This window comes from Macaca fascicularis, chromosome X (genome assembly GCF_037993035.2).
Source record: "Macaca fascicularis isolate 582-1 chromosome X, T2T-MFA8v1.1".
NCBI lineage: Eukaryota > Metazoa > Chordata > Mammalia > Primates > Cercopithecidae > Macaca > Macaca fascicularis.
In genome coordinates this window covers 136247019-136269883 of record NC_088395.1, presented here as the reverse complement: position 1 = coordinate 136269883, position 22865 = coordinate 136247019, and the positions used below count along the sequence as shown (strand labels likewise).

The following is a 22865-nucleotide window of genomic DNA, read 5'->3' as shown; positions in this document are numbered from 1 at the left end:
CCTCCCCCTCCCCTCTACTCTTTGGCCTTCAGTCTCCCTCTTCTGGTCCCTCCCTGGTCTCCCTCTGTCTCTTTTCCTCCTAGTCTGCCTTTTGCCGGCTCTCCCTGGCTTCCCCCACCCATCTCTCTCCCTCTATGCCAGTTGTCAGCCCTGCCCCGCCTTCTCTCTCAGCTCATGAGCTTCCACAGTTTCAGCTCGCCCCTTGATGCGCTGATGACTCCCAAATCTGTATCTCTAGCCTTGACCTCTCTCCTTAAGCCCAGACCAGAATTTCCAGCTGCCAGCAACTCGCTGTTAATTGGATGACCACCAAGCCCCTCCAACTCAACGTGTCTCAAACCATACTCATTATCTGTTCTCATAAACCTGCTCCCCACCCCCTATGTCCAGTAGCAGCGTGTTTCCTAGCTTACTTAACAGCACTACTGTCCCCTAGCCTGGAAATTTCCGCCCTGTCGTCTTCAACTCCTTTTCTCCCCTGCCGCCCATATTCAATCAGAAGTCATGCCTTAATAATGCCATCTCCAGCCTTGCCTTCTACCCTTCTTGCCACTACCCTGGTGCAGGCCCTCATCAGCTCTCACCCAGACTATTACAATCACCTCTTAACTGCTCCCTCTGCCTTCAATTTCTTGATTCTACAATAAATTCATCTTCTAAAGCTCCAGGTCGATCATGTCACCCCCTCCTTCCTCAAAAGCTTTCAACAGCTTTCCCCGGCCTCTAGGATCTAGCCAGCCATTCTCAGCATAGCCTTCAGGGCCCTCATGACCTGGCCTCAAACCTCCTCTCCAGCCTCCTCTTCCACCACATCTTGCCATTTCCCCACCACTCTCACCACCCCCAGCTCCCAACCCTTCCTAAACACACCATCCAGTTTCAGGACTCTTCTCCCTCCTCACCCTGAAATGGCCTCTCCTGCTTCCCCCTCTTCCTCTCCCTGTCTTCTCTCAAGACCCAGCTTAAATGTCATCACATCATCCCCCTAGCCCTGGCCCTAGAGTTCAGTTAACCCCTCCCTCTCTGGTTATCCTCAAGCATTTAATCCCTACCTCTTCCACAGCACTGGTTCTTATTCTCCTCTCTAGCTTGGTTAGTTGGGGACAAGGCATGTTTATCTCCCCCACCAGACAATCAGCTACCTAAGGTAAGAAATAGCATCCTTGGCCAGGCACAGTGGCTTACGCCTGTAATCCCAGCACTTTGGGAGGCCAAGGCGGGCACATCACCTGAGGTCAGGAGTTTGAGACCAGCAGAGCCAACATGGGGAAACCCCATCTCTACTAAAATACCAAATTAGCCGGGCATGGTGGCACATGCCTATAATCCCAGCTACTTGTGAGGCTGAGGCAGGAGAATCGCTTGAACCTGGGAGGTGGAGGTTGAGGTGAGCTGAGATTGCGCCATTGCCATTGCACTCCAGCCTAGGCAACAAGAGTGGAACTCCATCTCAAAAAAAAAAAAAAAAAAAAAAGAAAGAAAGAAAAAGAAATAGCATCCTTTTTTGTCTTTGGTTCCTCCACAACACCTTACATATAGTAACTACTCAGTAAATGCATGTTATACGGAACTGAATTCTGGATAAGAACTGAAGTGACGGCCCTGAGAAATCACAAGAAGCAAAATCAACACCCACCCCCCCGACACACACACAAAGCATCCACCATGTTTGCTTACTACAGAAAAACCTTTGTACTCCAATGAAAAACCTATGCACTATCTATAGTATAACCTTCTGGGCTATCTGATTTTAGCTCAGGTTATTGTCTTCAAGCTATTCTGCATCTCTGTAAATTGCAGGTAACTGATGTATATGCGAAGTCTGTCTTGTCCCATAGAGTTTGGATTGACTTTCCTCCCCACTGTAGAAAAACTACTTTTGCCTCCGTTTGCAATTTAGTTCCTTTACTCCACATAAATTTGTGCTTTTTGACTTTTTGTTTGAACCAGCTATAACATCTTTCTGGTTCTCTTGTTGATTAATGAGTAAAATAAAATCTTTAACACGTGTTCATTTTTATATCTGTACGAGAGTCATGATTTTTTACCTTTTTTCTGACAATTATCTTTTAACATTACAAAGACAGTTATGTGGGTTAGCATAATTTTAGAAACATTTTTAACAGGGACCCCGTTCCCTGAACATCCTGGTTAATCAAGTTTTGACTGTTTCTTAGAATATCTTGGAATATCCCCATTTTAACAAACAACACTGGCTGGGCACAGTGGCTCACACCTGTAATCCCAGAACTTTGGGAGGTTCAGGTGGGAGGACTGCTTGAGTCCTAGAGTTCAAGACCAGCCTGGGCAACATGGCAAAACCCCATCTCTACAAAAAATTAGCCGGGCATGGTGGCGGGTGCCTGTAGTCCCAGCTACTTGGGAGGCTGAGGTGGGAGGATCACCTGAGCATAGGAAGTCAAGCATGCAGTGAGCTGAGATTGTGCCACTGCATTCCAACCTGGGTGACAGCGAAACCCTGTCTAAAACAAAAATAAAAATAAAAACAAAACCAGCTCAGCCTATTGGCTGATACCCCAGGTACTCATTTCATCTTTTCTCTCTACTAAGCATTACAGGACTCGGCCAGGCATGGTGGCTCACATCTATAATCCCAGCACTTTGGGAGGCCAAGATGGGTGGATCATCTGACGTCAGGAGTTCGAGACCAGCCTGGCCAACATGGTGAAACCCCATCTCTACTAAAAATACAAAAAATAGCCGGGCATGGTGGCAGGCACCTGTAATCTCAGCTACTCGGGAGGCTGAGGTAGGAAAATTGCTTGAACCCGGGAGGCAGAGATTGCAGTGAGCCAAGATTGTGCCACTGCACTCCAGCCTAGGCGACAGAGTAAGACTCCGTCTGGGGGGGGGAAGAAAAGAATTAGAGGACTCAAGCAATGGAAGGGGCTGTTCTTGCCATAAAATGCATTTCAGGCTGGGGTAGTGGCCTGTAACCCCACTGTGATCATGCCTGTAATCCCAGCACCTTGGGAGGCTGAGGCAGGTGGATCACTTGAGCTCGAGTTCAAGATCAGTCTGGGCAACACGGCAAAGCCCCATCTCTACTAAAAATACAAAAAATAGCCGAGTGTGGCTGTGCACACCTGTGGTCCCTGCTACTTGGGAGGCTGAGGTGGGAGAACTGCTTGAGCCCGGGAGGCAGAGGTCACAGTGAGCCGAGATTGGGCCACTGCACTCCAGCCTGGGCAACAGAGGGAGACCCTATCTCAAAAAAAAAAAAAAAAAAAAAAAGATGTGTTTCAACACAAAGTACAAGTTTCAGTTGCTACTAAATATCTATAGGCAGCAGGTATCAGTGACACTGGATTTTTCACTCTCAGGTTTCCTATTGTTCTATTCAGAGAGGATTAGGATTAGTAGTATGTAGGGTCTGAGACAGAAATCAGAGGGGGAACACAGGCACTTGGAAACAGAACATCATACAACATCACCTAGATAAAGAGCTTTTAGGCCAAAAAAAAAAAAAACCACACACAAAATAAAACCAAGTTAAAATATCAAAATAATTACTATATAATACACGTGCTATGACCACGTAGAGAACAACGCTGATTCTGGATACCCCCATTTTCACAAGATCCTCAAGATGGAGCATCCACTTAAATCTTTGCCTCCCAATTTTTTATCATGATTTCGTCCCAGATAGCTTCCTATCTGAAGCCCACTGTTGCTAATTAACAGTAGCCTTTGCAGATGAGAGGAGAGAAGGGGAGGGATAAAACACGGGCAGGAGAACACTGACACTGAGCTACATGGTCTATACAAGAAGGCAAGATTGGTCTTCCCCAGCCAGAGGGAAAGTAAAGGGAACCTCTAAAGCAGCCCTAGAGAACAGGCTCCTGCCTGTGCGAATGCTCACAGAAGGGAGGAGTCAGGAGGGTCAGTGTCAACCAATGTTTCCCAGCCAGAATCACCAAGGAGCTTGTTCAAAATACAGATTCCTAGGTCTCAGTCCTGGAGATTCTGATTCAGTAGGCCTAGGGGCTTGTTTTATTATATTATAGCCAATCAAATTAGTATCCCAGGAGAGGTGAGCAAAAAGGAAAAGCCTTGTAGGCATGCCACACTTGGTAGGTGCCGCTGGTTTACACACTTGTATGCTGGCTTTTGCTTGAAGCACCGGTACTCATGTGTTCTCCCTTTCCACCTCCCCCCACCACCCCGCCCACTCTCCCTCTCTCTGATGGAAATCATCACATCAAAAGCAAAGTTCCAAAAAGGAACTTGGAAGAAACCTGGTAATCCCAAATGACCCAGGAAGCACAGGCACAAGGATATGAAATACCTCAAAGGATTTTCCCAGATGTCACAACCATGTAATTGTTAAAGAAATGAACAGCTGCATGGCCCAAGAATCAACGCTGGTCACTGCCTAGAAGGCAGAGGAACCACTGTGAGCTATCCTTACTTTGGGGGGAAAAACTCAAAAGATATATCCAACTCACGGTGAGGACAAAGGAGAGCACGTGCTCTGCCAACCCAAAGCCATACGTGTGGCTGGAAAAAAATATATTTATATATGTAAAACTTCAATTTAGGAGGCATACGCACAGAGAAGTAAAAGGCCTGCCCAAAATCCCAGGAAATGAATCCAACAAGTGGGCAGCCAAGAGCAGGTAGCCAGAGACAACCACCACACTACAGAACAGGGGAAACAAACAAACAAAAAAAGAACTAATGGGAGAGAAATAACTTTTTTTTTTTTTTTTTTTTTTTTGTGAGACGGAGTCTCACTCTGTCACCCAGGCTGGAGTGCAATGGCACGATGTTGGCTCACTGCAACCTCCACCTCCTGGATTCAAGTGATTCTCTTGTCTCAGCCTCCTGAGTAGCTGGGATTACAGGCATGGGCCACCATGCCTGGCTAATTTTTGTATTTTTAGTAGAGACGGGGTTTCACCATGTTGGCCAGGCTCGTCTCGAACTCCTGACCTCGTGACCAACCCATCTCGGCCTCCCAAAGTACTGGGATTGCAGGCGTGAGCCACCGCGCCTGGCCACAATAACTTTAAGATGGTGAAAAATAGCAGCTAAGCTGAGGGCGAGCAGGTAGTGGAAGAGAAACTATAATGAAGCAGAGATCTTTAAAACAAATCAAAATAGAACACACTGGAAGACAAGGGCAGGTATGATAAGCATAAAAGAAAAGCCCATCACATGTAACAACCAAAAGGAAAAAAAATGAAATAGGGGAACCTGAAATATTTCACCATCATGGGCCAAACTGAAACACTGTGGGGAAGCACTGAAGACAGACATTTTAGAAAAGTTTAGAGAGAATGTGTTCTCAAAAGGGGAAGAATAACATCAAATTATAGCCTATGTCAGGGCTGGGGGAGTTAGTAATAGGGGATAGGCAGCACTAAAATCTCAAAGGAGATTTTACAGATGGGATAGGATTTTTTTGTTTTGTTTTGAAATGAAGATGCCAAAACATGCAGATTTCACAATAATTACAAGCGAAAGCATGGTTGTCATCATGCATATGAGGAAGAGAAGGACATTAAAGGAGGTAACAGAGAGAGCATCTATCTGACAAATGTTTTTGACTGAGGTAGGCACTGTTTATGAGGTTTTTAACCTTAAACAGGACGAGGCCAGGCATGGGCTCATGTCTATAACCCCAGCACTTTGGGAGGCTGAGGCAGGAGGATTCCTTGAACCCAGGAGTTTGAGACCAGCCTGGGCAACATAATGAGACCTCATCTCTATAAAAAATAAAAAAAAAAAATAGCTGGGTATGATGGTGCACACCTGTGGTCCCAGCTACTCAGGAGGCTGCGGTGGAAGGGATCCCTTGAGCCCAGGATGTCGAGCCCGCAGTGAGCTAAGATCATGCCACTGCACTCCAGCCTGGGTGACAAAGAGAGATCCTGTCTCAAAAAAATAAATAAATAAAAGAAAATGATCAGACAGGGTGTTCATGCAGCTGACAAATACTTCAGGATCATGTAGTTCCCTTTGTGGCCAAAGACCCCTTAAGTGCAGAACACTCAGAGCTGGCAACGTGTGGAACACAACTCGGTCTTCTACACATAGCATGAAACCTACCCATTTATTCATGCTTGGACTCTACCATCAAGACAGTAAACTAGAAACCCAAGCTTAAGAAGTTCTCAATAAAACGAAATGTGGTCCTGCTCCCCCAGGTTCCTTTTGGTTCATAGTGCCTGGTGACCTGGAAGCAATTATGACTTTAAAAAAATGAAAGAGCCGGAAAATATTCATCTTGAAGCCTGGCCCTGGATCTGTCCTCGAGAGGATAGGCGTGGCCAGTAGACAGTTTAAGGAGGAGGGCTGGGTCAGTGATGACTAATAAGTAAAGAAAACCAACTTTGGGACCTACTCCTCCAATAGAGACCCAGAGCTCTTGGTAAAGCTCCCATAAGACAGAGGCGAACTTTACAGCAGCAAAAGGAGAGGCCACCTCATCATTCCACTTGGGAAAAACAGCATCCAAGACACCCCTGAGGAGATCCAAAAGACCACTGACACTGAGATCTCAGGGCTAGAGGGAAAAGGCCATGACTTCTGCCCAGAAGTCTTTTAGAGTGAAGGCAAATCTGCTCATTGTTTTCCACAGGAAAATGTATACACACCCAGCAAGGACAACTTTACCTGGCTTTAGATGTGGAACTCCTACTACAGAGCTTGCCCTCCTGATTACTCTGCCTTCTTCCATGTGTATTCAACAGAATGTGTTAGAAGACTAACATTCCTGTTTTCCCTACTTGATTACATACCGCAACCCGTGCCCCCAATGAGGAAGTTACCCCAATTTAAACCGTTCTGGCCGGGTGCAGTGACTCATGCCTGTAATCCCAGCATTTTGAGAGGTGGAAGCAGGTGGATCACTAGAGGTCAGGAGTTCTAGACTAGCCTGGCCAACATGCCGAAACCCCATCTCTACTGAAAATACAAAATTAGCTGGGCGTGGTGGTGTATGCCTGTAATCCCAGCTACTCAGAAGGCTGAGGCAGGAGAATTGCTTGAACCTGGGAGGCAAAGGTTGCAGTGAGCCAAGATCAGGCCACTACACTCCAGCCTGGGTGACAGAGCTAGACTCCATGTCAAAAAATAAAAATAAAAATAAACTGTTCTTTAATGATCTAATACATATAAGGGTATTCTAAAATTCTCCTCAATCTTTCCCCCCAATATCTATATTCCCTCATCTTTCCCTACCATTAACCAAATATCATTCCCTGAAACTCAAGAGTCCCATAGACAGGCCAGACGTGGTGGCTCATGCCTGTAATCCCAGGACTTTAGGAGGCTGGGGTGGGTGGATCACTTGAGACCAGGAGTTCGAGACCATCCTGGTCCACATGGTGAAACCCCATCTCTACTAAAAATACAAAAATTAATCAGGCTTGGTGGTGGGTACCTGTAATCCCAGCTACTCAGGAGACTGAGGCGGGAGAATCGCTTGAACCTGGGAGGCAGAGGTTGCAGTGAGCCAAGTTCATGCCACTGCAGTCTAGCCTGAGCAACAGAGTGAGACTCTGTCTCGAAAAAAAAAAAAAGAAAAGAAAAGTCCCATAGACATGCCCCCAAACACTTTACTTTGCTTCCCTTCATGCCAACTTGGTCCCTCTACTACTGCACACACAAAATCAACTAGAAATAATCTGCCAGGCAATTTAAAGGAGGAAGAAGGGCCTTTGTGCTGTTCATCCCAAACTTTTGCCTGACTAAAAATCTATTCTAACACTTTCTACTTCCCCTGGATTTTTTTTTCCTATCCAAATATTTCCACGGGTATCTACCCCAAGGGATCAGTCTTATAAGGCATATTGTATCTTTTGCCCAGATACATTAATTCTGGTATTCAGTGGGAAGGCTAACTAGTTGCCGGCACACAGGTCTAGCACGGACACCTTCATAGACTCTTTGGGTACTTCCATGTCTAAAACCTTACCTATAAACATTTATGAGACTGGATACAAAGGAATGTTAACTGCCTGTTAAATGCATGAGTGTTTACTCATTCAAATGAATGTAGTTACCCCAAAGTAGTCACCTCAGGAGGCTGGACAGTCATCTCAGCTGAGCGGCCAGGGCTTGCAATCTCCCTGGAGTTCCTCTGTGAGCATTAGCATCCAGACCCATGCTACGCCCTTTTCACGCTCCTCACTAGTGCTGGATCCCATCTTTTCAGGGTCAATCTGATGTTTAGGAACATCCAAAATCCATTCAGAACCATCTACTCAAACAGCAGCAATATTAAACAGAACCATCTAATCTAGTAATGCCTTGAAAAGTGATACACTCTAGGACCCATAGCCTACACTGCGGTGGGAAAACTTGGAGAACACTCCCAGTCCCCACTTCTCAGCCATCTCAGACTATCTCTCTATGTCCATTTACCGTGTCACCTGCAAAATGGGAATGAACTACTAGTCCCTACTAAAAATTCGGAATAACATGAAAGCACTTAAAAAAGGACCACAGGCTGGCCGGGCGTGGTGGCTCACGCCTGTAATCCTAGCACTTTGGGAGGCCAAGGCGGGTGGATCACCTGAGGTCAGGAGTTCAAGACCAGACTGGCCAATATGGTGAAACCCTGTCTCCACTAAAAATACAAAAAATTAGCTGGGCATGGTGGTGGGCATCTGTAATCCCAGCTACTCGGGAGGCTGAGGCAGCAGAATCACTTGAACCCAGGGGGTCAGAGCTGAGATTGTGCCATTGCACACCAACCTGAGCTACAAAAGCAAGACTCTGTCTCAAAAAAAAATAAATAAATAAAATTAAAATTAAAAAATAAAAAAAGGACCATAGGTAATCTATTCCAAGAATGAAGTAGTCAAATGCAAAAGTTTTAATCTTTTGCTTACATTTTGTTTCTTTCTTTGAGACAGGTCTTGCTCTGTAACGCAGGCTGGAGTACAATGGCATGATCATAGCTCACTGCAACCTTGACCTCTCAGGCTCAAGCGATCCTCCCACCTCAGCCTCTCAAGCAGCTGGGACTACAGGTGTGCGCCACCACACCTGGCTATTTTAAAAATTTTTTCAGTACAGTCAGGGTCTCCCTGTGTTGCCTAGGCTAGAATCAAACTCCTGGCCTCAAGCAGTCCTCCTGCCTTTGCCTCCCAAAGTGCTGAGATTATAGGCGTGAGCCAGTGTGCCTGGCCTCACTTACATTTTCATACCGCCAGATTCTTTTTGCTTTCTACCCATTGCTATACTTTTTTCCTATTATTCAAACAGTACTCACTTCCATTTCCTGCTGTAAGAAAATTACTTTACTCCATTTAACGAAAACACCTCATCATAGCTTTATAATAGACCTAGGCTCTGGATACAAGATTTTATACAACTTCCAGATGTCACACAAAACTTAAGTGATCATTGTGAAATTAATCAGTCCTTTCAAAATGCAAAGCAACCTCAAAATGTCACCCTAAATAGCTAGGGTCATTTTTTGAGTACTTCTAATTTCTGCTAGACCAAAAACACAAATTGGCTTTCCTCAATCTTGGTCTTCAGCAGGACTATATAAATATTTAGTGCTTTTTTCACACTCTAAAGTTGAATCACTGTAATATGAGACATTCTGAATCCCTTTTGAGATGCTTCTGGGTCCTCCCTGCCATAGACTGTGACAGTGGCCCTCTGGTGTCTCCATTTCAGTATACCATATTCATGATATGCATTTTTTCACCTAAAGACAATTCCTGGCCGGGCGCACTGGCTCACGCCTGTAATCCCAACACTGAGAGGCCAAGGCAGACGGATCGCTTGAGCCCAGGAGTTCCAGACCAGCTTTGGCAACATGGTGAAACCCTGTCTCTACAAAAAATACAAAAATTAGCCAGTCTCATAACCCGGTTTCTCTCTCTCTCTCTCTCTCTCTCTCTATATATATATATATATGTGTATATATATATAGTTTTAAAAAGACAATTCTTCCTCACCCAACTTTTGCTTTTATAAAAGTCTCCTGGACTACATACACAGATATTTGGAGAGACCATTATCAGGTTATTCTTTCTATTTTCTCACAACAGAACAGACTCAGCTATGGGTTCAACCAACTTTATATATATTACTCATTCAAAGGTGTATCTATACAGCATTCATTAAACAGTATTAGCTCAAAGAGTTTTTGTTGTTGTTGTTATTGTTGTTGTTATTTTGAGACTGGGTCTCAACTCTGTCGCCCGGGCTGAAGTGCAGTGGCATGATCACAGCTCACTGTAGCAGCGCTCCCGGGCTCAAGTGGCCCTCCCACCTCAGCTTCCCAAGTAGCTGGGACTATAGACACACGCCACCATGCCTGGCGCCACCAAGCCCAGGTAATTTTTGTATTATTTTGTAGAGACAGGGTCTTGCTACATTGCCCAGGCTGGTCTTGAACTCCTGGGTTCAAGTGATCTGCCAGCCTCGACCTCCCAAAGTGGTGGGATTACAGGCGTGAGCCACTGTGCCTGGTCCAAAACTTTTTTTAAAAAATCAACTGTGCCTGGTGGTATGGGCCTGTAGTCCTAGCTACTCGGGAGGATGAAGTGGGAAGATCACTTGAGCCTGGGAGGTCGAAGCTGCAGTGAGCCGAGTTTGCACCACTCTACTTCAGCCTGGGCAATAGAGCAAGACTCCATCTCAGAAACAAAAATAAAATAAAAAGAATATTTTCTGCTAGGCACAGTGGCTCATGCCTGTAATCTCAGCACTTTGGGAAGTTAAGACAGGAGGAATGCTGGAGCTCAGGAGTTTGAGAGCAGCCTGGGCAACACAGGGAGACCCTGTCTCTACTAAAAATAAAAATAAAAACAATTGTCCGGGCGTGGTGGCCTGTCCCAGCTACTCGAGAGGCTGAGGCAACAGAGCCAGACCCTGTCTCAAAAATAAATAAATAGGCCGGGCGCGGTGGCTCAAGCCTGTAATCCCAGCACTTTGGGAGGCCGAGATGGGCGGATCACGAGGTCAGGAGATCGAGACCATCCTGGCTAACACGGTGAAACCCCGTCTCTACTAAAAAATACAAAAAAAAAAAAAAAACTAGCCGGGCGCGGTGGCGGGCGCCTGTAGTCCCAGCTACTCAGGAGGCTGAGGCAGGAGAATGGCGTGAACCCGGGAGGCGGAGCTTGCAGTGAGCTGAGATCCGGCCACTGCACTCCAGCCTGGGCGGCAGAGCGAGACTCCGTCTCAAAATAAATAAATAAATAAATAAATAAATAAATAGGCTGGGCGTGGTGGCTCAGACTTTGGGAGGCCAAGGCGGACAGATCACTTGAGGTCAGGAGTTCGAGACCAGCCAGGCCAACATGGCAAAACCCCATCTCTACTAGAAAAAATACAAAAATCAGCCGGGTGTGGTGGTGGGTGCCTGTAATCCCAGCTACTCGGAAGGCTGAAGCAGGAGAATCGCTTGAAACCAGGAGGCAGAGGTTGCAGTGAGCCAAGATTGCACCATTGCACTCCAGCCTAGGCAACAAGAATGAAACTCACTCCCAAAAAATAAATAAAAAATATAAATACAAAAATTAGCCAGGCGTGGTGGCTCACACCTGTAGTCCCAGCTACACAGGAGGCTGAGGCAGAAGAATCACTTGAACCTGGGAGGTGGAGGTTGCAGTAAGCCGAGATCACACCACTGCACACTTTCAAATAAATAAATAAAATAAAATAAACACAGCAACCCTTTTCAGAAAGCAAAGGTTTTTAAAAATGTCACCCATGGCCTGAAATGTTCCCAAGTTTCAACTGGATATACACTCCTCAGTTCCTGTCCTGAACTACTGAGCAGTGTTACAGCATAGCTGTTAAAGAAGCCGCCACTTCCATCTCAAAGGTGGATGCAGTGATGAGTCAAGCTCTTTCTTCCTAGGACGTTGTAAATGCTAAATGTGTACTAATACAACAGGAATATGAAGAAAGAGGACAGAGAATCAAGATATAAGGGGACCACCAAGAAGCTGTTGATAGTTTTCACGCTGCCACCATGTTTACTATAATATAATAGGATACAATTGAACAAGAAAAATTAGGTAATAACATAATAATAGGTCCCATTTATTGAGCACCTACTATGGGCCTGGGATGATTCTGTGTAATCCTCACAGCCCTGTGAAATTAGTATTATCATCTCCATTGTATAGATGAGAAAACTGAGGCTCAACAAAGTTAAGTGGGCCGGGCACAGTGGCTCACGCCTGTAATCCCAGCACTTTGGGAGGCTGAGGCAGGAGGATCACCTAAGGTCAGGAGTTCGAGACCAGCCTGGCCAATATGGCAAAACCCCATCTCTACTAAAAATACAAAGATTAGCTGGGCGTGGTGCTGGGTGCTTGTAATCCCAGCTACTCGAGAGGCTGAGGCACGAGAATCACTTGAACCTGGGAGGCGGAGGTTGCAGTGAGCCAAGATAGCACCACTGCACTTCAGCCTGGGTGACAGAGCAAGACTCCATCTCCAAAAAAAAAAAAAGAAGAAAAAGAAAGAAAGTAAGTTAAGTGAAGACCTGGTACGGTGGCTTATGCCTGTAATCCCAACATATTCTGGGAGGTTGAGGTGGGCAGATCACTTCAGGTCAGGAGTTCGAGACCAGCCTGGCCAACATGGTGAAACCCCATCTCTACTAAAAATACAAAAACTAGCTGAGCATGGTGGTGGGCACGTTTAATCCCAGCTACTCAGGAGGCTGAGGTGGGAGAATAGCTTGAACCCAGGAGACGGAGGTTGCAGTGAGCCGAGATCGCACCACTGTACTCCAGCCTGGATGACAGAGCTAGACTGTCTCAAAAAAAAAAAAAAAAAAGGCTGGGTGCAGTGGCTCACACCTGTAATCCCAGCACTTTGGGAGGTTGAGGCGGGTGGATCACGAGCTCAGGAGATCAAGGCCATCCTGGCTAACACAGTGAAACCCCGTCTCTACCAAAAAAAAAATAATAATAATACAAAAAATTAGCCGGGTGTGGGCCAGCGCCTGTAGTCCCAGCTACTTGCCAGGCTGAGGCAGGAGAATGGCTTGAACCTGGGAGGTGGAGCTTGCAGTGAGCCGACATCGTGCCACTGCACTCCAGCCTGGGCGACAGAGCGAGACTCTGCCAAAAATGAAAGAAAGAAAGAGAAGAGAGAGAGAGAGAGAGAGAGAGAGAGAGAGAAGGTTAGTTAACTGACTTGCCTCCTGCCACACAGCTGGGAAGTAGAAGAGCAAGCACTCTAACCTGAGGTTGTCTGTCTCCAAAGCCCACCCCCCACCCCGCCCCAGGCAATTCTGAGGAGCTCAAGTCTGAGAACCACTGTACTATACTAACTGGGGTGTGGTACAACCAAGTTAAACTGAGTAAAGCCTCATTATCAGAAGACAATCATCTCATGAATTCAGGTATAGAGCGCATCAACTCACCTCTGTGATCATAGTCATACATGGTGCACTTCTCTACAAAGCTTGGAAAAGCAAAAATCTGCTTGTTCTCCTTGTCCCTGGACATCAGCATTATAACAAAACTCAACAGTACCCTTAAATGGCACTAACACTATGATTTCTAGGCATACCTTAGTAATGAGGTAACCAAATTTTGTTTCTTAGCAGACCGACGGTAAAGAAGCTCAAAACACAAAGCTTTCCCTGCTCCTTGGTACTCTGGATTCCTCATGGACCTTTAGCTTAAGGTTTTCTTAAAATACAAATGAAGAGGTATCCTGCCTCACATACTGTGATGAGTAAATCTGAAAATCACCACATTTTACAAATAATACATCAGCTGTATTCAAATTCATCACAATTCATTGACCAGGGAAAATATGACCTTGACATGCAGCCTGCATGTTACCCTTTAAAAAAAAAAAAAAAAAAAAATGATCCTTTTTATGTTTTATGGGGAAAGGGTGGCTTCTGCTTAGAATAAAAAAGAAGAAAATTAGAACAGCATATTTGAATTATGGGGATAGAAACACAGAGTTAAATTTTACTCTTGACCAGAATGAAACTTCAGTTCGCCAAAGAAAGTTCTCATCATAAAAGATTGCTTTTAAGTTATGAACAGTGGGAAAGGGAATGATTTAATTTAGAAAAAGAACCATTTCTACATTATTTTAAGGATAACCATTCAAAAATGGGCATTAATAAAGCCTAGCTCATATGTAAAATTCTATCAAATACTGTACTAGCATCCTAGTGGCCAAAAAGGAGATATTACCTCCCTCTTTGGCCATCCTGACACTAAACACTCTGGCAAGCATGGACTCACACCTAATTTAAACTCCAGCATTAAGAAACTTCCCTTCTCTTTGAAAACCCGAAGGCCTAGGGTCTTTCCTCCGGGTTATGTAATCATCAGTGGCTTCTCCCTTTTCCTATTCTACCCCAACTGTTGTGTCACTTTCTCCAGCGCCCTCTCCGTTCCACTCTGGTGTTCACTTTCCCACCCAAACTTGACCTCGAATTTCTTCACTCTGATTCTGATGCTGATGGGCCCTGAAGAACAGCTCTCTACTCTCTTTGGCTGTTCTATTTCATCCCAAGCTTAGCTCAGCCTAGAATCAATGAATTACTCTATATGGCCTCCAGTCCAAGCCCTGATTAGAGCCTCTCTTCCATGCCCCTAACCCCACCCTCCAATTCTGGCCCACAGGCTCTCATGCCACTCACTGTTCTTTATCCAGTTTCACCCTGGAATTTCCATCACTCATCTCCTCATACCTAGGATCCTTCCCACCTGCAGACTGGAAACACTGGTGGATTCCTACTTTTTCCTTCTTTCAAGTCCACTCTATTTAGGACAGTGAATCCCTCCCCCCATTCGGTATCCTTACTTTAATCTAAATTTTCTAATTAATGTTTAGATGTGTAAGGCCTGGATCCCAGCTAACCTCTGCTTCCTGGGCCCTCCCAGGGCAGTGGCTGTCAAAGGCAAGCTTTCCCGCTCCCTAACACCAGCTCCAAAAGACATCTGAGTGAATATCTTCCTCCTTTGGCTCTTAATTCCTCTCTTTTTCTCTCACATTCTGCATTTTAACCTGTATATAATCTCTAAGTTCCCTATTTCCTTATGGATAAATATGCTTGTATTTCTCTCTAAAAGCCAGTTTCTCCCCAACCCTACTTTTACCCCATATCTTCCTTCTCTCTTGCCCCAACCTTAGTGATTCCAGCATGAAATTGTAAAGAGCTTTAAGAGTTCTTCAGAGTTTACTTTGGAAAACATTGTCCTGGCGATTTCAAGGTTTGACTTTTTCCTTAGTTGGCCCTTACGTGGGACCAGTGATGATCACCTTTCTTTTCCCTTCATTGCTCAACCAGCCCTCTTCCTGACTTCTTCTTGCCTTCCTTCTCTCTAGTGTCCAAGTCCTTTTTTCCCATAATTCTGTTTCTCTCAAACAAGCCCTTCTCTACAACCCATAATCCAACTAATAGTGTCCTGAGATCTTCCAATCCCCGTACTAAACATTTATTTCTTTTTCTTTCTTTCTTTCTTTTTTTTTTTTTGAGATGGACTCTCGCTCTGTTGCCCAGGCTGGAGTGCAGTGGTGCAATCTTGGTGCACTGCAACCTCCACCTCCCGGGTTCAAGCAATTCTTGTGCCTCCACCTCCCAAGTAGCTGGGATTACAGGAACGCCCCACCACACCTGGCTAATTTTTGTGATTTTAGTAGAAACGGGTTTCACCATGTTGGCCAGGCTGGTCTTGAACTCCTGACCTCAAGTGATCTGCCTGCCTCAGCCTCCCAAACTGCTGGGGTTACAGGCCTGAGCCACGGCACCCAGCCCATTTTTTTCTATTTCATGAACTGCATCACAAATGAAGCAGAGCCCTCTGGAGGACCCCTCTTTTCTTCCCAAGAATGTCTATGTCACTGAGAAAGGGATCCTCCCTCTTTATCTACACTTTCCTGACAAATCAAAATAGCCAGACCCACATGAGTGTTCTTGGTGCAGCCATCATGTCTTGTAGAACTCCCTCCACTCTGCCCAATGCAGACTCCAGCAGCAGAGCTTGCCGGGGCCTTAGCTTTTCTCTGCCTTATGCCAATGATTTGATTTGCTGTCCCTTCCTTATTGGCCTATTCTAAAAAAAAAAAAAAAAAAAAACCAAAAAAAATTAAAACCAAAAACTAGTCCTCCTGAACTCAGACATCAGTGTCCCCTCTCCTTCCTCATCAATGACTTACAGCCAGGACAAAAATAAACCGGGCAGGCAGATCACCTGAGGTCAGGAGTTCAAGACTAGCCTGGCCAACATGGTGAAACCCTGTCTCTACTAAAAATACAAAAAATTAGCCAGGCATGGTAGCAGGCGCCTGTAGTCCCAGCTACTCTGGAGGGTAAGGCAGGAGAATCACTTGAACCCAGGAGGCGGAGGTTATAGTGAGCTGAGATTGTGGCACTGCACTCCAGCCTGGGCAACAGAGTGAGACTCCATCTCAAAAAAAAAAAAAAAAAAAAAAAGAAAAGAAATCTACCCACCCTTCTTGCAAAGCTGGTATCAGGATCAGCCCTCTTAAGGTCAATTTTACTCAAGCTGTGTGCCCCAAGGCCTGTACCTTTCATCCCTCACATCTGCCCCAAGGGCAGTTGCCTAAGTTGCCCTGTCAAAAGATGTCCGCCTAACAACATCCTCATGACTTGGTCAAGATGGCCACATCCCTGAACTCTACTATCAACCTTCAGATTCTCTTAACTTGACTCACCAAGCCCCTTGCTCCTCCCAGCTCCCTCAGTCTTTGCTACTAACTTTTCGCCTCCATCAAAATTGTACAGGCTCCTCCCCAGCCTTTTGCTTCTATTTGGAGCCCCGGGATGATTCTTAAAATTAGGTTATCCCATTTAATCCCCAATGGAATCCCCCAAATTTCTCTCCTACATACTGTCATCTTTAGTACCACATGGTGACATCACCATCCAATTAAAGTACCCCAAACTCTGCACCAGACATCCTCCACTGTGCCATCTACCATCTTCCCCATAATAAAGCTCCCTCAATTCCAACATTCAAGGACAGGACATATCAACAGAAAAGTAAATAACCTTAAAACTCCCTTCCAACCTTGAAATTTTATTATCAACCTAATCCACTCCCAACCCCAAATACATCCACATTTATTTTCCCATGTAACTCAACGGCATGCTTTTGAGAAAGAGCCTTCTAAGTTGAAAGAACCACAGGGCTAACCACTGTAACGCTAACCTACAACTCATCTCCAGAAGTCTCACTGAAGATTTTTGCAATTGTACTCCACCTCTGTACCAAAGGGACGACCTCCAAACTGCCTTAACAGTAGTCAAGCTGTGGCACAAAGTTACCGGGCCCCCTTCCCACACTAACGTAAAGAGCCTCTAAACCCTGGGCTAGATGCTTGCTCGCCAAATGATGCCTGTGCTTACTGTCTACTCAGGAGACATCAAGAATGAATATCACCCCATCGACAGTTTCGATCAGCCAACATTGAAAATTTCAAAACAATAAAACGAAACATAGTGCTTCCACTCAGGGAGGGAGGAGGTGCGAGCGGAATAGAAGGGCACCCCCACGGGCCTGTGCTGTTGGCCTCCCGGGTTTGCAGTGTTTCCCTCCCACCTTTCCCCTCGACCACGTCTTTCCCTACAACAATCTCCCGCACCTCCATAACGCGAAATCCCCAGCCGAGGTGCGGCCGGCTCCTCCCAGCCTTGCCCCGGACGTCCCTCTGGCCCAGCCTTCCTCTCGGCGGGACCCCAGCGAGGAGGGCCCCCTCCACCGACCCGTTCACCTCCCTATCCCTTCCCCGGCCTCTTGGCGCCCCTGCAGGGCTCTGTCCCGAAGCCGAACCTCGAGAAGCCAAGCCCACGAGGCCCGTCGTGGGACCCACACCCCCCTTCCTTCTCCCAGCACCTCGTCCTCCATGCACCCGGCCCCCGGGGCTCCTCGTCGTCGTCGTCCCGGCTCGTACCGCCCCCCGTCGGGGGCTCCACCCCCCCGCCTGCCCCCGCCCCCAGGACGGCCCCCTCCCCACCGCGCGCCGCCTGCGCCCTCTGCTCCGGCACGGGACTCTCTTTGGCCTCCGTTCCCCGCCCAGAAGCGGCGGCGGCGGCGGCGGCAACGGCTGCGGCGGCCCCAGCAGGAGCAGCAGCGGCGGCGGCGGCGGCAGCGGCGGCGGCAGCAGCGCCGCCCCGGCCCCGCCCCGCCGCCCGCCGGAGCCCCACGCCCCGCCCGCCCGCCCCGCCGCCGGACTGCTCCCCCCGAAGCCCACCACTAAGCCCTCCCACTCCCCGGCCGCGATCCGCTCGAATCCAGCTCCGCTGGGCCTGCTGTCCGTTCCTCACGCCCCTTAGGACCCGGGGTGGGGGAGCCCTGGGGTTCGCGGCCATCCCTCTCCCTCCTTCTCCAAGGGCCGGGGGATTGCCCCTGATCCCGAAACCCGGCCCCGTAACCGGAGCCTCCCTCCTTCCAGCCCTCGGCTTCGCTCGCCGACCCCTTGCCTCCAGGCCTGGCGCGAAGCGGGTGGAGGGCTTGCACGCCGGATCTCCCCTCTGGCTTGCCGGTGCTAGTGTGAATTGCCCCCGATCTCATCTTCCTTCAATTTAAGCCCCCTCCCCGCCGCGCCCGGCCCGGCGGCCCCCGCCCCTAGAGCGAGGGCAGCGGAGCCAGGGCGCTCCGAAGTCATCCCCCGCCTTTTTTCCAGGGACTCGGATAATTGCCCCTGCCCCCATCACAGCACTCCCACTCCCGAACCCAGGCCCCGCCGCCACCTAGGGGTACCCCTTACCCTACGGTTCCCGCACCCCAGCGCCGGGAAGAAAGCAGCCCTGAAGAGCACCCGTCGCACCTCCCCTCTGAGGTTGGAGGGTATTTTCTCCTGGTCTCTTCAAGACTTCATCACGGACACCCCCCCCCCAAAAAAAAAAAAAAAAAAAAAAAAAAAAAAAAAAAAAACCTTTTCTCGCCCTGCCCTGCTAGCCAGCCTCCCTTCGGATCGTCGGATCCCTGGATCGGGGGTTGGGGTCAGGTAGTTAACAAGACCATAGCCTCCACCTCCTTTTCTGAGGAGTGGGGTAATTCCTATGGTTTCCCCCCCAGGATCAACCGACCCCCGTTTCCATGGAGACCCCCGCCCAGCCGGGAAGAAGACTCTCGGATCGTGGCGAACGAGTCTCACCTGGCTAAGAGAGAAGGGGGTCGAGGAGGGGGTAGGGCAAGTCAGGGGATGGGGTACGAAGGTGGGAAGTAGAGGGGAGCTGTCCCGAAGGGAGGGGCGAAGACAGAGCCAGCTCCAGGGAGCGCTACGTCCGGGGACACGAAGAGGACGGCGCCCCCGGGGGGCAAGCCGAGCGGCCGCAGGGAGAAGAAGGAACAGGGTTGGAGAAAGGCTTAAGATAGAAAGAAGCGGGTGGGGGGATACGAAAAAGCCGGGGAGTCAAAAGGGGTGGAGGGGTTGGGGGAGAGAGAAAAAAGACGCACCTGTTCCCGGGTCGGCTCCGCGGGGAGGCTCAGGCCGCCACCCGGGCTCCCTCTTACTCCCTCTTAACCGCCACCCGCCTAATACTGCCCCGATCTGATGCCGCCCTCCGCCCCTTATCGCCACCGACCTCCTTCTCCTCTCTCTCGGCGGCGGCGGCGGTCGGACTCTAGGAACTGAGAGGAAGAAGGGAGGGCTCAGCAAAGCGGAGGAGAGACAGAGCCACACACTGGCAGCAGCCGCGGCGAGCGAAAGAGTGAGGGGGAGAGCGGTGTGTGTGTGTGTCTGTGTGCGAGCGAAGCCTGGTGGAGTGGGTGCCGGTCGCAGGGCTCGACGGGAAGTGGAGTCCGGCTGGGTCCGCGGGCGGCGCCAACCCCCGCGCCACCGGACTACAACTCCCAGAATGCCGCCTACGCGGGTGGGGGGGAATGGGGAGGAGGAGGCGAAGGGAGGGAGCGAGCAAGAGAGGGAGGGACGAAAGCAGGGAGCAAGCGGCGGCGAAGGGGGCAGAGCCAAGCAGCCCCGGTGACACTGGGAGGGGAGGAGAGGAGGAGGGGATCGCTGAGAGGACCGAGCGGATTCCGGAGAGGGAGGCAGCAGTGGCTGCAGCAAGCCGGGCAAAAAGCTAGACTCCCGAGAGAGGCGGAGGCGCTCAATCTGCGGGGCTGCAGGAGCCCCACGTCGCCCCCCCCCGTCTCGACGCCCCTCGAAGGGGGAGGTTGAGGAAGGGAGAGGGTCAGTGGGCCGCGGCCGAGGGGTTCCCTCTCTTTCTTCCAACGCTCTCCACCTTATGCCCCGACCTGACTTTCTCAGGCCACTGGTGCCCATCCAGTGTGCAAATCTCGAGACCCCAGATCTCCTCTGCTGGGCAGCAGAGAACAGACGCATTCAGTCCCCTTCTCCCAGGGGCCTGAGGGAGGCTCCCCTTGCAGGCAGGGCGTGACTCCCCCTTCTTCCCGCCCCCCTCTACCGTCGTCGCCACCCCCCCATCTCCCTCCCCGGAACCCCTCCCCTGAAGCCGGGGCTCGCCTCTCTGTCTCCCCGCCAAGACACGGAGTCCCTCTGGGGACAACTACCCAGCCCCCTCCTTTATACTGGGCCCCTACCCACCAGTATCCCCTTCTTAGCGTTGCCCCCTCACCGAAATAATGGTGGGGGTGACCCGAGTTGGACTGGTGGCTACTTTCCCTCCAAGGCTAGCCGTCCTTCCTCACGCCGACCCTGTGTAGAAATAGAGAAGCATATTAATACTCCCGTCCCCCCTCCCCCCCAGGTTTGGATACCCGTGGAAGTGGCTCACAAGAAAGAGGGGTTGGTAGTGGAAGTGAGCTGGGGTTGAATCCCAATCTTCAAACCTCATCCCTGCCATGGAAATCCAGGTATTCGCCTTTTGCTTAACAGCCATTAAATCGCTTGGGTGGGGGGTAAATTATCTAAACCCCAATGTCCACGCGACTCGAAGCGACGCTACCTTGTAGGAATAAGATACGAACTAGGTTGCCGCCGCGGGAAGGAAAGTATCCCCCACCCCCGTCGCCGTCCACCCCCAAAAACACATACCCCTAGGAGAGTCAGATGGCTGAAGAAGGGGAAAGGAGGTGGGAGTGCTGGAGAGTGAAAAGACTGTGGCGGGGAGGGTCCGCGGCCCCCACTATGAGAGCAGAATCCAGATGCTAAGAGGTGGGTGGGGGGTGCGGCATAATCGCAGACGGTGTCTTTCCTCGCTTTTCCCGGAATCGCCGCTCGATCACCGTCTAACACTCGGAGTTGCTTACCACTCAGTCCCCTAGCCCCATTTGTGCGCGTGAGGCGGCCGGAGCCCGGGAAGCCCGGGCACAAACTCCGCGGAAGCTGGCCTTCGCTGCCGCCGCGCTGCCGCGGGCCTCCCTCCCTCCGCTCGCGGCCCCGCCGATCTACCTTCGCCCCCGGCCGAGGCCAGACCCCGCTCCATAACTCCACGCCCCTACTCCACCCCCGGCTCTCCCTCCCCTCGCCCTCTCCCTGCGGGTCCGGCCCAGCCCCTAGCGCCGCCCCGCCCTACCGCTCGGTCCAGAGCCCAGCAAGTGCCCCGAACTCGCCCCCCGCCCCCACGCCCAGGCCAGTCCGGCCAGGCCTGGTTTCCCCCTCCCGCCGCGCCCCGCCCCCGAATCCACGTCCTACTTCGCCACCCAACTCGGCCCGGTCCGGGTTCGGCCTGCGCCCACGCCACCGGAGTCCCCGATTCGGTCCGGTGTACGGCCACCCACCCCGCCCTTGCCTGGGTGCTGGCCTGGCCCGCTGCCTGCGCCCGCCGAGCCGACCCAAGCGCGCGGTCCGGGTCCGGGTCCAGGTGCCGGCCTCGGTCCCGGCGGTGTTGCCGCGACTCGCCACGAGGGCTCGTTCCACGCAAGATCGGAACCCACGCGGGGTGGGGGCCGCGGGAAGCAAGTTTCTTTATCCTCCCCCCGCCCCCGCCGCAGGGCCGCACCGTTCGCCCACCACCCCCGCCTCACGGCGCCCCCTTTACCTGGGCAGAGCCCCCAGCCGCTGTCGCAACTTTGCTCTTCTCCACGCCGCCGGGGAAGCGGGCGAAGCGGGAGGAGGGAGGTGGCGGGGGGTGCTGGGATCAGGCCGCTGGGCTCCGGGAGGACACGTGGGGGAGGAGGGGAAGGAGGAGGAGGAAGGGGGGGCGGGCCTGCAGTTCTCGGGGCTCCCCCTGCCAGCCCGGGGAAGCCGGAACCTCGCCGGGCAGCCGCAGACCCCGCACTGGCCACGGGGGAAGAACGGAGCCACCTTCCTCGGCCAGCCCCCGGCTCCAGGAAGGGGGGGGTCGAGCAACGCGCTGTTCGGGTCGGAGAGCGAGCGATTTCGCTCGTGCTCTGTGTGACTCTCTTCCCCCTGTTTTAGCCTCAGTGTATGTTGGGGGGGCGCAAAGGGTCTTGCATGCGGTGGGGAAGACGTCCCCGCCGGATGCCCCGCCCCTCCCCCGGCCCCCTACTTCCCCACCCTGGGCGACCTCAGTGAGTGGTTCTGGCGCTCAGGCTCCGAGGCCGCCCGCGGGCGCAGCCCCAGCCCCGGCGCCGAAGTGGGACAGGTGCTGGGGAAAGGAAAATGCCGGGGCTCGCCGCCTCGCCTCTCGTCTCCGGGGCGGCCCACCCGTGGTGGCAACCTCCCCGGCTGCAAACCCCCTGGGCCACCCTCAGTGGGCAACACCACCTGGGCGTGGAGGCATCTGGGGATGGAGGCGAGGTGGGGGGCGGGTGGCGAGAGACCCGAGGGAGGAAGAAGGAGGAAGGGGATGAAAGGTCTGTGTAAAGTGGGAAGCCTGCACGATTCGGAGCCAAAAGCCCAGCTCTAAGAGGACTCGCTTCTGCCGGCTTTCCTTGGGCTCCTCAGTCACCAATCCGAGCCCCCTTGACCCTTACCCTTTACCCTAACGACTCTCTGCCTGGCCAAAGGAATAAACCCTCGTGTGT

General features: G+C 50.6%; 1 protein-coding gene across 18 annotated transcripts in view; it reads right to left on the bottom strand.

Annotated features, from left to right (window-relative positions):
• The window catches only part of BCORL1 (BCL6 corepressor like 1), a 77601-nt gene extending 55566 nt beyond the window's left edge, over positions 1-22035 (bottom strand). For 3 of the 18 annotated variants that reach the window (XM_074029177.1, XM_065538478.2, XM_074029176.1), the window contains exons 1-2: positions 21186-21325; positions 20552-20631 (exon numbers count right to left, since the gene is read on the bottom strand). The gene's annotated coding sequence lies outside the window, so the exon portion shown is untranslated. Of the gene's footprint in view, positions 1-17846; positions 17891-19412; positions 19669-20520; positions 20632-20970; positions 21326-21916 lie in introns of those variants that run through there. The other 15 variants (XM_065538473.2, XM_065538483.2, XM_065538485.2 and 12 more) reach the window with 9 other exon arrangements.
• Positions 22036-22865: the final 830 nt, after the last annotated feature.